The sequence below is a fragment of the Choloepus didactylus genome, chromosome 20, assembly GCF_015220235.1.
Source record: "Choloepus didactylus isolate mChoDid1 chromosome 20, mChoDid1.pri, whole genome shotgun sequence".
Classification (NCBI taxonomy): Eukaryota; Metazoa; Chordata; class Mammalia; order Pilosa; family Megalonychidae; genus Choloepus; species Choloepus didactylus.
In genome coordinates, this window is record NC_051326.1 from 18,923,495 (window position 1) to 18,935,757 (window position 12,263).

Below are 12,263 nucleotides of genomic sequence, written 5' to 3' on the forward strand. Positions count from 1 at the left end.
GGGCACTAAGAAGTTCAGTAACTTGTCCAGGGTTCAAAGGTAATAAGTGGCAGAGCTGGGATTCAAATCCAGGCAATCTGGCTCCAGAGAACATGCTCTTAAACATGCAATGTTGCCTTATTCAGGTGGCAAAAATCTTCATGGGGGGTGGGAGTGGGGGACTGATGTTCATGTATTTATTTCAAGCGAAATGTTTTTTTCTTGTGTCCCCTGTTCCTTCCTCATTCAAAGCAAAATGTTCTAAAGCCAACAGTCTTTTTTTCACACCTAAGAGAGTGGAATGGCTTAATTTTGCTTGGTCAATCAAAATGGAAGAGGGCACTTCTGTGGTTTCATCATTAGAGCTTTTGGGGAGTGGGCTGGGGGTTGCCTTGCCTCTCTCCTGGCTCACTTGGCACCGACCCCCCATTCCCAGACTTTGTTGCCTCAGGTCTGGGAGACTATTGAACAGTCTGCCCTTCCCCTACAATACTGAGATCTGGACCCTCCTTCCAGTCACGTTGCCAAATCCAGTCCTTGTCCTGCAGAATTTCAGGGGTCTTTTTATGCCCCTCTCTTCCTCAAAGCCTCCTAGGATTCAGACTTTATTAACTACATTGGCATCAGAATCTCCAGATACCACATCTTAGGGTCCTCCACCTCAGTGTAAATCCACTATTTTTCAGATGTTGTGGGCTCAACTTAATGTACATTTGAATGTTTATCTCCCCATCTGGGAGGCCGGCTTCAGAACCCGACAGACCTGCCATTGACTAACCGCGCGACCCAGGGCAAGTTACTTAAGGTCCGAGTCTCGGTTTCCTCATCGTGAACGGGAGACACCTCCAGGGTGGCTGTGTGGAACAAACGAAAGAACGCAGGTGCGGGGCCAACACAGAGTAGCTCTCGGTGGTCCCTCTTAGCCATATCTACATTGCCACTCTTGTCTGTTTTCCCTTTTTCCGGACCACCTCACATTCTAAAGCGGCGAGTGTGTCTGTGCTCCACTCTCGGAAACAGATTCCCTGTAAGCCGTGTTGGAGCGCGGGACCACCGGGCTCGTAGAACACATGCCCGACAACCCGGAAGAATCCGCGCTGCTTCTCTGGACCCTAACCCTACACCTAACTCCCCAGTCCCAGAAAGACCAAGGGCTCAGGCAGGACGCAAGGGAGGTCCGGCTGAAGTCTCTGGGTGGGGCTCTGGGAAGAAGAAATCGGCTTCAAGAGGGAGCCTGAGCTCAGGCTCGCCCTTCTCCCTCCAGGGTCCCCAGCCTCCGACTCCCTTTCCCGCTCGGGACACCTGCTGTCCAGGGCTCGGCGTCCGAGGTAGGGCTTCCCTCCGCGTGGCCAGCTCTGCGGCCCGGGTCCCACCTGCGCAACAACGGACAGCCGGCGAGGTCGCTCCGGCTCGCGCCTCCGGGCGGCCTTCGTGCGCCCGTCCCCGCCTCCGAGCAGCCGGCGGCGCCCGGCCGCGCCCCCTCCCACCCGGCGGCGCCCCGGCACCCCTCTCCTCCCCCGGCGGGCTCCGCGGAGCATTGTACTCACATCCGGGGCTGGGTTTGCTTTAATGCGAAACGTAATTGACCCGGAAAAAAGAGCCAAGAGACAGGAGGGGACGGAGGGGCAAGGGGAGGTGGGGAGAAGAGCGAGAGAGCGAGAGGCACCGGGAGTTTGGCAGCGAGATAAAGAAATCCCCCGAGAGCGAGGGACCCACCGGACCGGGAAGCGACTTCCAGCCCGATGTAACCCATTCAGCCCGAGCCCCGGCCTCTGCGCGGCGGGGTAAGTGGGGAGCCCTTGCGGGCCCGGGAGCGGAGGGGCGCAGAGAGGGCGCGCGGAGGCAGGCGAGGGCTGGGGGTGCAGGGGTGCCCCGGGTTGTGGGGACAGGCTGCGGAGCGCGAGCCTGGTGCGCGCGTTTGGGAGGCTGACCGCGAAGGGCAAGGTCGCGAAAGCCCCGGAGGCCTCCCCCAGCCCCTGGGAAAGCCCCAAGGGCAGCCCCTCCTCCGGGCTCCTGGAGCGCCCCGGCTGGCCGCGGTCCGCACCGCCAGGGGTCGGGCCGCGGGGGTGGGGCCGCGGGGCAGGGTGGGGGCGGGCGTTCTGCTGAGCTGCATTTTCTCACGTTTGCAGCGGCGAAACTTCTCTGCGGGTTCTGACGCTGGGGCAGCAACCCCGCAACTACTGCCCGGGCTGCGGGTAGGGGAGGAGAGCAGACAGCGTCCCAGGCAAGTCCCTTGGGCAAGGATTGGGCATCGGAGACTACTCTTTCTCTTCCACCACCATCTTGTTACATGACGGGCCTAAATGCTCCTCCGTGTGTCCAGTGAGAACTCGACGGCGACATAGAGGGTCCCCTTACTGTTGCTCAGCCTGACCCTCGGGCTTCTGGAGCTCCAGGCTATGTGGGTAAATGGGTGGAAAACTCCTAAAATGCGGGTTTGGTGCCAGGTTAGGAAAGGCCCTTAGAGAGGGGAGCTCTCTCCAACTCCTTCCTCACCTTACACGCTTCCCTTTTTCTGCTCCAGACCTAAAAACTGTTATACCATTTTAACAAGGAAATGAAAAAGGAAAGACAAGGGGGAGGAAAGAGGCCTTGTAGGAAGGAAAGGTGTCCGGGCACGTCCAGAGAGGAGGCGCGGCAGGGCCAGCCCTGGAGCACCCTCCACTGCGATTTAAACGTCTCTGCCCAGCCCAGCCCTGCCCCCCAGGCTTTCGCTTTAAGGTTTGGCTTCCTTCCGTCTTGGGGAGCATGGGTTCAAGCTGTATCGTCTCTTGCTACCTGCTTCTTCCGCCCATCCTCCTTTCTTTAGGATTCCAAATGGGGTTTCTCCGTGGAAAGTTAGCAGAGGGAGGGCAAAGCTTCCACCAGGAGGCCAGCTATGGCTCTTGGAGACATTTCAGGCTGCTGAGTGGTGAATGCACTTAGGGCTAAAGCTCCAAAATTGTATGAATGTTGTTCTTAATATATCTGCCAAGTCCCTCTTTCTCCTCCTTTCTGGGGTTTCATTTTTCTTCTTTGGTGGCAAAGCCTTCAGAAACAGTAAAGCAAAGATCTTGAAAGAATGGAAGTTGTTTTCTTTCTGGATACATTTCAGTTGTATTCACTTGACGTTAATTGGGTAATAAGGACTTGAAAGGCAGTGATGAACATAACAAGACCCACCTCTTCAGGGAGCTTACTGTCTGGTGGAGGACACATGTACCTACAACACAAAGCAAAGTGCTAAAACAGAGGCCTCAGAGGCTTTAGAAACCAGAGGAGGCATTTAAAAAGCATCATCATCTTTTCAGATGTTAGTCTTTTCTGCTGTGTGCTGCTGGAAGACAGGTGACCTTTGCCAAAGCAAAGGTCTAGCTTGTAGCCCAGACCCTGTGGCATACTACTGCAGTGCATGGCATCTAGTAGGTGCTGAGTAAATGTTGGCTGAATGAATGAATCGTTGAATGAATGAATGCAAGCACATGCATTGTTTGCACTTGACAAATGGAGAGCAAATAGCAGGGCCTGGAGCTTGTAGAAATTGGATCCACCAACCTGGTTCTTGGGGCTTTAATTCTGGATGTCGTCCTCAGACCTAAGTGTCCTTTTTCCTTTCTAGTAAGCCCCACTTTCTACAATTGTCTGTGGCACTCCTAGTGGAAGTTTAGCTAGCTGATAATGGAAGCCATGCTCGCTTCACAGGTGGATAATCAACTAGGAGTTGATTTGGAAACTGCCTGCCGTTTGGTGGAGAATTTTTGCAAATCGTTCTTTTTCCTTCTTAGTGCATTTCTTCTCTCTTTTTAAGGAGGTAGGGCCTGCAGACCCCATCGTGTCATCGTAGTGGGTTGAATTGCATTCTGTTGTTGAGGCCAAAATAAATTCTGAAGACATGCAGGTTTGGGTGGGTACCCACCTATGGGAGGATTCTGCCAAAGTGGGAAGGGAGAAGCTTCAGTCCTGTCATCCAAGCCCCCTTGAGCAGCTCCCCTGCTGGCCTGCTGGGTGTTTGCTGAAAGTGCTGGAACACTAGGAAGATCCAAGCAGCAGGAGCACAGCCTTTGTTGTGTGCATCCAGCTGGCACTTCATTGATTTCCTGTCCTCTTCATGGGGCAGGTGGACAGGTGGGCAATGCCCCTGTGAAAAGGCCGGATGCCTCAAATTAGATCTTGTTGTGGACCAAATATCCCTTCTGATTTACTGAAAAGGCTGTGGCTCTGCTTATTCTGGCTGAGGTAGACCTGGGACTTGGAAAAGAGTATCTGGATGCTGGGACATTGGGCTGCTCTACCTACTGTCTTCACACCATGAGTAGTTTGGGTTGCTTTACTTTCAGTTTCCCCTCTGTCTTGGTGAGCTGGATAGGACTCCAGCAATCTAATCTGTTAGAATTTGGAAAGGAAGGAAGCAGAGCAAATATTATAGTGTGACAGCCAATGGGAAGACAAGAATCCTAGCCCTGCCCAATTGAACAGAGAATTGGATAGAGTGGGGAGATAGGGGAGCTGAGGGCTGGGAGAGAGAGGGTCCCTTCCTTCCCATTCTGAGGAGATCTGTGGTTGGTACAGTGGGACTATAATTGGAAAAGCCCATTGACCTTTATTCCAAATTTGGGTTGCTTGGTTCCTTCTTCCCTTCCCTCCTTTTGTTAAACCTTTCTGACCTTTTAGGCTTTATAACTTATCTTCCTCCTTAAAGCCCCTTCTCTGCCCAGACCCCAGTTGATCTGAGTGGCTTGCAGCAAATTCAGTACTGAATTGGGCCGTCTCACTGCAGAGGGTGGAGTAGGAGTTTCTGACACTGTCCAGTGTGGGCAAAAAGCTTTCAGCTTTGGGCCCAAGATGTGCCTTTCTGCCCCGAGAGGCTGGCCAGCTGAGATGAAGAGGGCGGGAGGCAAGGTCCTCTTGTCCTTATGCTTTTGAGAAACACTGCAGTTCAAGTGCAAAGGCCAGGACTCACTGTTCCGACAGATAGTACTCAGAGTTGGCCAGCCAACGGCACAGCAGCTCTCTGCAGTTGTGATTTCCCCACGGGTAGAGCAGGCGGCAGCTCCAGGGTCCCTTGCCTGGAACCTGATAAACATGTGTGGTTTCAGTTAACTTTCAGGGGAGCCTGTGAATCTCTTTTAATTTTTTTTTTTTTTAACCTCTTGGAGAATTTTTAGAGATGTAAAATGTGATTGTTCTTGGAATAGGGGAAGGAGTAAGGGAAATCTGTGACTTTCCTTTGCTACCTACAGTGATCTTAGGTCATGACCTTTTCATAGGCTCATTGATATTTGAGGCATAGAGACAGCCCATGCATCTGCCTGCCCCTTTTAAGCTGCTTTGCAGTAGTAATGGTTGCCACATACTAGTTGTTAGGCACTTCAAGTCCTAAGAACAATATTTACGCAGCACTTGCTCTTTACCAGACTTATGCTAAGCATCTTTCATGCAATATTTCATTCAATATGAATAATAACCTTTGAAGAAGGTACAATAATTATCTCCATTTTGCAACTGAGGAAATAAACCCAGGGGAGTTCCATAGCTTGCCCAGCATTTGAATCCAGGTCTGTCAGACTCTAAAACCTACACTCTTTGACTTCATTCCCCTCCATTGGCCGGTTCAAATCCGCACACCGTTTTTAATGGTCATCTTCTTGGAAGAGTTTGGTCAAAAACCCTCATACCGGTCACTGTCATCTCCATGTCCTCCTTACCACACCCAGCCCCTCCTCTTCCTTCCTTAATTCAAGAGACCTGAGCTCAAGCCTTTAGGAAGACAGGTTTAGGCCATTTAGTTTCCCCTCTGGCACTTAGCAAAAGGCTTAGCAGATGGGGGAAATAATGATGTTTTCTTTTCATTTTCCTACTGTTCATGTCTTAGGGTCCTGGGGTACCTGCTAGTTGGCAAGGTCAAGTTTAAAATGAAGATTATAGTTCTGTGACTCTGGTGCAGCTGTTGTTAGAAAGCCCTACAGTGGAACTGAATTCATTATATCTTCTGATGGAGGTGGGGGTCTGGAAGGCTTCACAATTCTGAAAGTTGGTGACTTCAGTTTTTATAGGCTATTTATAAACCAAATGAGGCTGATTACCTGCTTTGGTGACTTCCCTGTTGGAGGTTGTCTGAGCTGTCAGCCCCCAGCAGGCCTTTGTTCCCTACAGCCTCCAACAGCCACATTTCCTTGAACGTGGATGAGGCTGTTGTTATGAGAGGTTATGGGTATTTAAAGTATTTTGTTGTTTTTGGCATCTTCAACTGGTATCCATTTTAAGTTACTCCTGACTTTTCCGCAATATTTTTTTCCCTTAAAAATTCTCTCTTGAGTGTCTTTTGCCCTCCACCCAGAGTTCTAGGACCCTGTAGGGACTGGGCTGCCTCAGTGTCAACCAGGCACCCTTAACATCCCCATTTCTGTAGATATTCGCATTCCTTATCTTGTACTTCTATTGGAAACAGGTCCTCAGTACATTCTCCTCTCTCTGACATTATTCTTCTCTACCCTTAGGCTGTTTGGAATTTGCTCTTAGGACAGTTTCAAACTGCAATGATAATTTAACAGTAGGAAATGGATGCTCCCATACTTCCTAAATTGAAATTCTTAGTCCTTTCTCAGGGATTTGTTCTGAAATAGCTTTTTTTTTTAAAAACCTGGGTAGTTACCATTGTTGGGATACTCCATGGATCCACAGTGCCCACTCAAGTGGGCTGCGAAACTAAACATATGTGAACCCTCTGTGCACATATTCTATATGTATTTTAACAGTAGTTGAGTGACTGCTCTTAACTTCTATACTCCAGTTCCTGTCTTCTGTATTACAACCCTCTTGACACCTCTGATGTCATTTCCTGATAACTTTCTCTTGTTAGAAGTTAGCAATTTCCTGTTGGTATCCCTCTCTCTCACCACTGAAGCTGCTGTCTCTGGCTTCTGCCTCAGTAGGGGTAACAAGACAGGAGATACACTTACTGCATTCCCTGCTACATGTCAAGAAATGCCATCTTGGCTATCTTCTGGAGCTAAATCCTGAAATTCCTTATTCTGCCAAAGAAAGAAAAAAGCTCTACATTTTAAAAGCAAATATTTTTTTTTTCTCATTTTTGCACTGTCTTAAGGTTGTAGTAGATTATTTTGTCATAGTGCCAATGCCTTTTGAGGTTTTAGGGTTACCTCTAGGGTTATTGCTGTTAGCAGTTTCTTTCATTTCTCTTTACCTCGGTGGTGTCAGAACAGTCAAGTTGGTGAAGCTCCATTATTTCATTCTTTTTTTTCCTGTCTCTCCAAACTATAGTATCTGTCTTAAAATCAGGAGGTTCAATACAGCAAACCACAGCTTTCATGAGTTAATAGCTCCATAGCTTTTTTATTTTTAATTGATCTATCCATCTGTTAATTCATTCATCCAGCAATTTATTTTAAAAATGTCAACCCCATCTTCCAAGTTTCAAGAAGAGAAACTCCACCGGGCTCCTTGTGGGGTCCCTACTTCCTGTCCCACAGCACCGTGAGGTGTGACTCAAGTGTTGGATAAGCAGGGGAATGTAGGCTTTGACTTGGGTCTGACTCTCCAGTTGGCCCCAAAGACAGGGGCTCCCCTTATTAAAAACCAGACAGTAAGGAATCAAACCAGCCGGAGAAAGAAGGAGACTCTCAAAGAGGATGTTGCACCAGGAAGTGAAAACCCCAAGTAGGTTGGTGCATGCTAAAGCCCCCTGGGCAAGTACCTGGCTCTTGGGTAATTGTGATATGCGGGATATTGATTGATGAGAGTTAAGACTTTGAAATATGGAAACATTTCCAAGAGAGACACGCGATTGCTTGTTTGTGGATTCTAGAGAGTTGAGAAATTTATTCTCTGTCTCAAAATGTATACTGAGGGAGCAGAGGTGTGTGTGGAATTAAATAGCTTCCTCCCTGAAAAATGAAGTAATGCATGTTTGCTGTAGAATATTTGGAAATTAAGGAAAACATATAGAAGAAAATAAAATTCACTCATAGCCCAGAGATAGTAACTTAATATTTTGGTGACTGTCCAGTCTTTTCCTACCCATCTATAGGAATAAAAAATTACTTAGATGATTGAGATCATACTATGAATTGTTTTATACCTTTCAAAAAAAGCCATGATGACATGGTGAGTTTCTCCCTATTTTACTAAAAATTACTTGAAAACAGATTTTTAATGATTGTGTAATATTTCCCTGTGTTAAAATCCCATAATTTATTTAATTATTCCCTAATCGTTGGGACATTCTGGACATTTTCATTATTATATTATTATAAATCTTAATGTAGGTGCCATCTTTTTACTTCAGTGTTTACCTCTTTGTTTATTTGGATGGAATCCTAGAAGTAGAATTACTGGGTCAAAGTGTGTGAACATTTTTAGCTCTATTGTTATATATTGCCAGATTGCTTTCCACAAACATTCTCACTCCCATCCAGGGTATATGAGAGTCCTAGGAAAAATTTAAAAGTAGATATTTGTCTTAAGCAGCAATTGTCTGTTTGCTTTTTAGCCCATCTAGTCCCTCTGTCTCCCGCTTGGGGTATGTTCTATTTTCTTAGGTCACGGTCCCAGCTGTCTCTTTTATATTATGAGCCTGATGAAGGTGTCAGTTTCCTCAATTCCAAGGGGCAATTTTATTTTTGGCTTCTTGAATCTATGGCATTGAAATGGCTATTTTGGACAGCTATACCTCCCAATTTCGCACATCTCACTCTGAGGCAAGCAGCCATTGACTGTTCTTTCTCTGGAGCTCCTTCTGGTCAGCTGGCCAACATAGCCCAGGAACTTGGTTAACTGCCATTTAATCCACTTTCTGCTGCTGATCAATGGGTAACTCCATGCAGATTCACTCTTCTTTAGAGTATCACTTGTACCATAAATATATTTAACTTATTTTCATTTGCAGCACATACTTAGGAATTTATATTCCCCTGAAAAAATGTGGATCATATAAACCTTAATCTTATTTTTCATTGAAATACATTATATAGTTATTTGGATTATATGGGGACCATGTTTTTGTTTGGTGTGTGCTTGTCTGCATGTGTGTGTGTGTATGACAGAGAGAGGAAGAGAGAGAGATAGAGAGAGACTGTGTGCACATATATACTTGATTTGCATTTATCAAGTCCAGGAAGGAAGATGAAGCAGGAAACAAATGTGAAAAAATGCTCAGCCTCACCAGGCATCGTTATATTTTTGAAACTAGCAACAGTTTAAAATAATGAGAATATTCAAAGTATGTAAGATTATAGCAATGGTAACAACATATTGCTAGTTGCAATGTAAATATGTAATATTTTTGGAAAGCAATTTTGTAACAGTTCTTAAGAATTATAAAATCATAGCCTATGATCTAGAAGTATCATTACTTGGAATTTATGCTCTTTCTGTGTAAAAGATGAAGCAAAGCATAGAAATATGTATTTTAGCATTATTTATCATAGTAAAAAATTGGATATAATCTAACTATCTGATCACAGAGAAATGTGTAAGTAAATTATAGTAAATCCAGTCCAGTAATGTTATGTAACCATTAAAACAATGATTATAAAGAGCGTGTAGCAACATGGTGAATATTTATGATATAATTTTAAGTTTAAAAAAGGCCAATTATCTAGGTGGACAGGGACAGGAAGAAGCATGCAAAAGTGAAAATGGTTGTTAGAGTGACTTAAAAAAAAAAAAATTCCAGCATTGTTATATTGTGATTTTTGCACTAAAAACAAAAAAACAACTAGGGAGGTTTGGCATGCTTCGGGAAGATAGGGGACTGTGAGGGTTGAACAGAGGTCCCTTCTAGCACAAATGTTCTGCGCTCTTGTCATGTGTTGTGAGGACTAGGAAACAACTTGCTGGATGGTTTCATTGTGGTATTAGAGTAACAGTGACAGGCTAGCTAGAGAGAGGGTACACTGCAGTAACCTCACCTGGACACTTTCCATGTTGTCTCGGGAGAGGAGTGGAAAGGGTCATTTCCAAGTATGGGGCCAGGGCTTATCACGGGAAGCTCCTGGGACAAACCACCCTATGTGTTATCACTCTCCCCCCAATATCTGTATGCTAGGGAACTCAGGTTAAAGTTTAAGATAACAAGTGAGACAGTGGCAATTAAATGCTGTACATGATCCTGGACTGAATGTAACTTTGGAGAAGAAAATGCTCAAAAAGACATTATTGGGACATATGAAAAAATTGGAACATAAACTGTAAGCTTTATACCAATGTTAAATTTCTTGAACTTGATAACTGTACCTAAGGTGGTTACATAAGTGAATATCCTTGTTCTTAGGTAACGTACATGGAAGCATTAAGTGTTCAAGGGACATGAGGTGTACAACCTACTCGCAAATGTTTAGAAAATAGAAAGTTAGATGAATAGATAGAATGATACAGCAAATGTGGCAAAATGTTGAAAGTTGGTGGATCTGGGTATCTGGGTGGGGATATGTTGGAGTTCTCTGTGTGAGTTTTGATTATTTTTGCAACTGTCCTGTTAAGTAGGAAATTATTTCAAAATAAAAAGTTAAAAAAAAAAAGATAGAAAGTGATTTTTAAAAGCCAGAAATACAGGGTAAAACTAGATAACCTGAGAAGTGTCTGTGAGCATTAGAAAGGATATTTTGAAATTTTGTCTTTGTCTTGGTAGGGAATTTTGGGGTGATAGCACATGTATGTACATCAAGGTTTGTTTTCTTTTTTCCCTCCGCATTTAAGTACTAATTGCCAGCACTCCCTTTCTTCCCCTCACTGCCCAATTAGTGGAGGATGGGGGTGGAGTTGGGAGTTAATTGTATTAGAGGAACCTGTCTGAAAAAGAGAAAGGGCTGGGGAAGACTTGAGAGATGATGGTGACTGGTTGAAGAGGCCAGGAGAGGGGATATGGAGTCTGGGGCAGCAGGCTGTCTGCTACCAAATCTTAGCAGTCGTCCTGCCAAGGGCTAGACCATTGGGGATCAGAATGAACAGCCAGAGATTTAGGGCCTAGGTCTAAGGGTTGTGTTTTGTGTGCCATCTTTGGAGTGCGGCCCGTCTGTGTGGTGCAGCCCGTCAGTGTGGGTCGGCTGGTTATAACCACATCTCCGTGTGAAGCTCAGCTCTCCTGCAGTGGCTCCTTCCTCCCACCTCCCACATCCTCGGTGAGCTCCGTGACTCAGCTGCTTCTCAGCACATCTGAACAGCTTTTTTTATTTCTGGGAGGAGAACCAGAGTCAGGAGATGTCAAAACTAGAATTCTGACCATAATCTTTCCTTTCGGTGCATGAGGGTCTTCTCCCACCCATGGATCCATGCAAATCAGAAACCCCCTTAACAAAGATAGACTTTGGAGGATTGCCAAAAAAAGACCGCCTTCCCTAGCCTCTGACTGGAGAAAAAGATAGGCATTGATTAATCCTGTAGGCTGAAAAGGGAAAATTTAAGTGTCAGCATTAAGTTAGACGCCGTGCCTACCAACGGGGCATAAACACAGTCAGCTTTGCTCTCCCACGGCCGTATACACGCTTCCTGCCAGAGATGCCATAGGGGTAGTGACAAGCCTGCAACCCTTGGGAGTTCTTTCTCTGGGGCTGGGCTGGCATCAAGGGACACTGCCTGGTTTTCTTGGCGGTGTCTGCGTCAACCTGACCCGACAGCTGTGCACTCCCCCAGCAGGCTGACCCAGTCTTTCTGCATGGGATGCCTTTTCTTCCCAGAGTCCCTGTGGGGAAGCCGCATCCTGCCTCATGCCTTCTCTCCCAACCAATAACCAGGCCTCTCGCCTTCCCATCTCATTTCTCCTAGAAGATGCCCAGCTTCAGTGTGGGGGAACAGACTTAAGTTCCTCCTGCAGCCTCTGTTCCTGACCCTTGGCTCGTGCTCATCTCTTTTTCTTTGCTGACCTCAGACTTGGCGAAACTGGAGCTGGGAAGGACTCTTAGTTCAGGAAACAGGGGACCTGGCTGCAGGGGTAACTGGCATCTCTAACGTACAAGATGCTGTTTTGTGCAGGAGAGTTGTCCCCCACCCCATTGTCTGCCACTTCCCCTATCCTGCTGCTTCCTTCGCCTCTGCCTCCTTTTTTAAACCTTCTTGTTTCATCGTTTTCTCACCTCCTCTTTTACTTTTACTCCTTTTGCTTCCTTTCTAGCTATGCTGTCTCATTTTCCTCCTGTTTCTCTGCCTACTTGACTCTTTGGTCCCCCATCCTTACCCAGTGAGCAGCTGGGGATCTCCTGACCCATCTGCTTTCTGACTGAGTTTTTTGTCCCTGGTGGGATTATGGCCTGACCTTACCTAGAATCAAGGAATTCACTGGTATCCTTGTG

At 46.4% G+C, this 12,263-nt stretch overlaps 1 protein-coding gene across 1 annotated transcript in view; it reads left to right on the forward strand.

Annotated features, from left to right (window-relative positions):
• Window positions 1–1,603: 1,603 nt before the first annotated feature.
• Window positions 1,604–12,263, forward strand: part of PLEKHA2 (pleckstrin homology domain containing A2) — a 70,285-nt gene continuing 59,625 nt past the window's right edge. The window contains exons 1-2 of the mRNA XM_037812505.1: window positions 1,604–1,763; window positions 2,109–2,203. The gene's annotated coding sequence lies outside the window, so the exon portion shown is untranslated. The remainder of the gene's footprint in view (window positions 1,764–2,108; window positions 2,204–12,263) is intronic.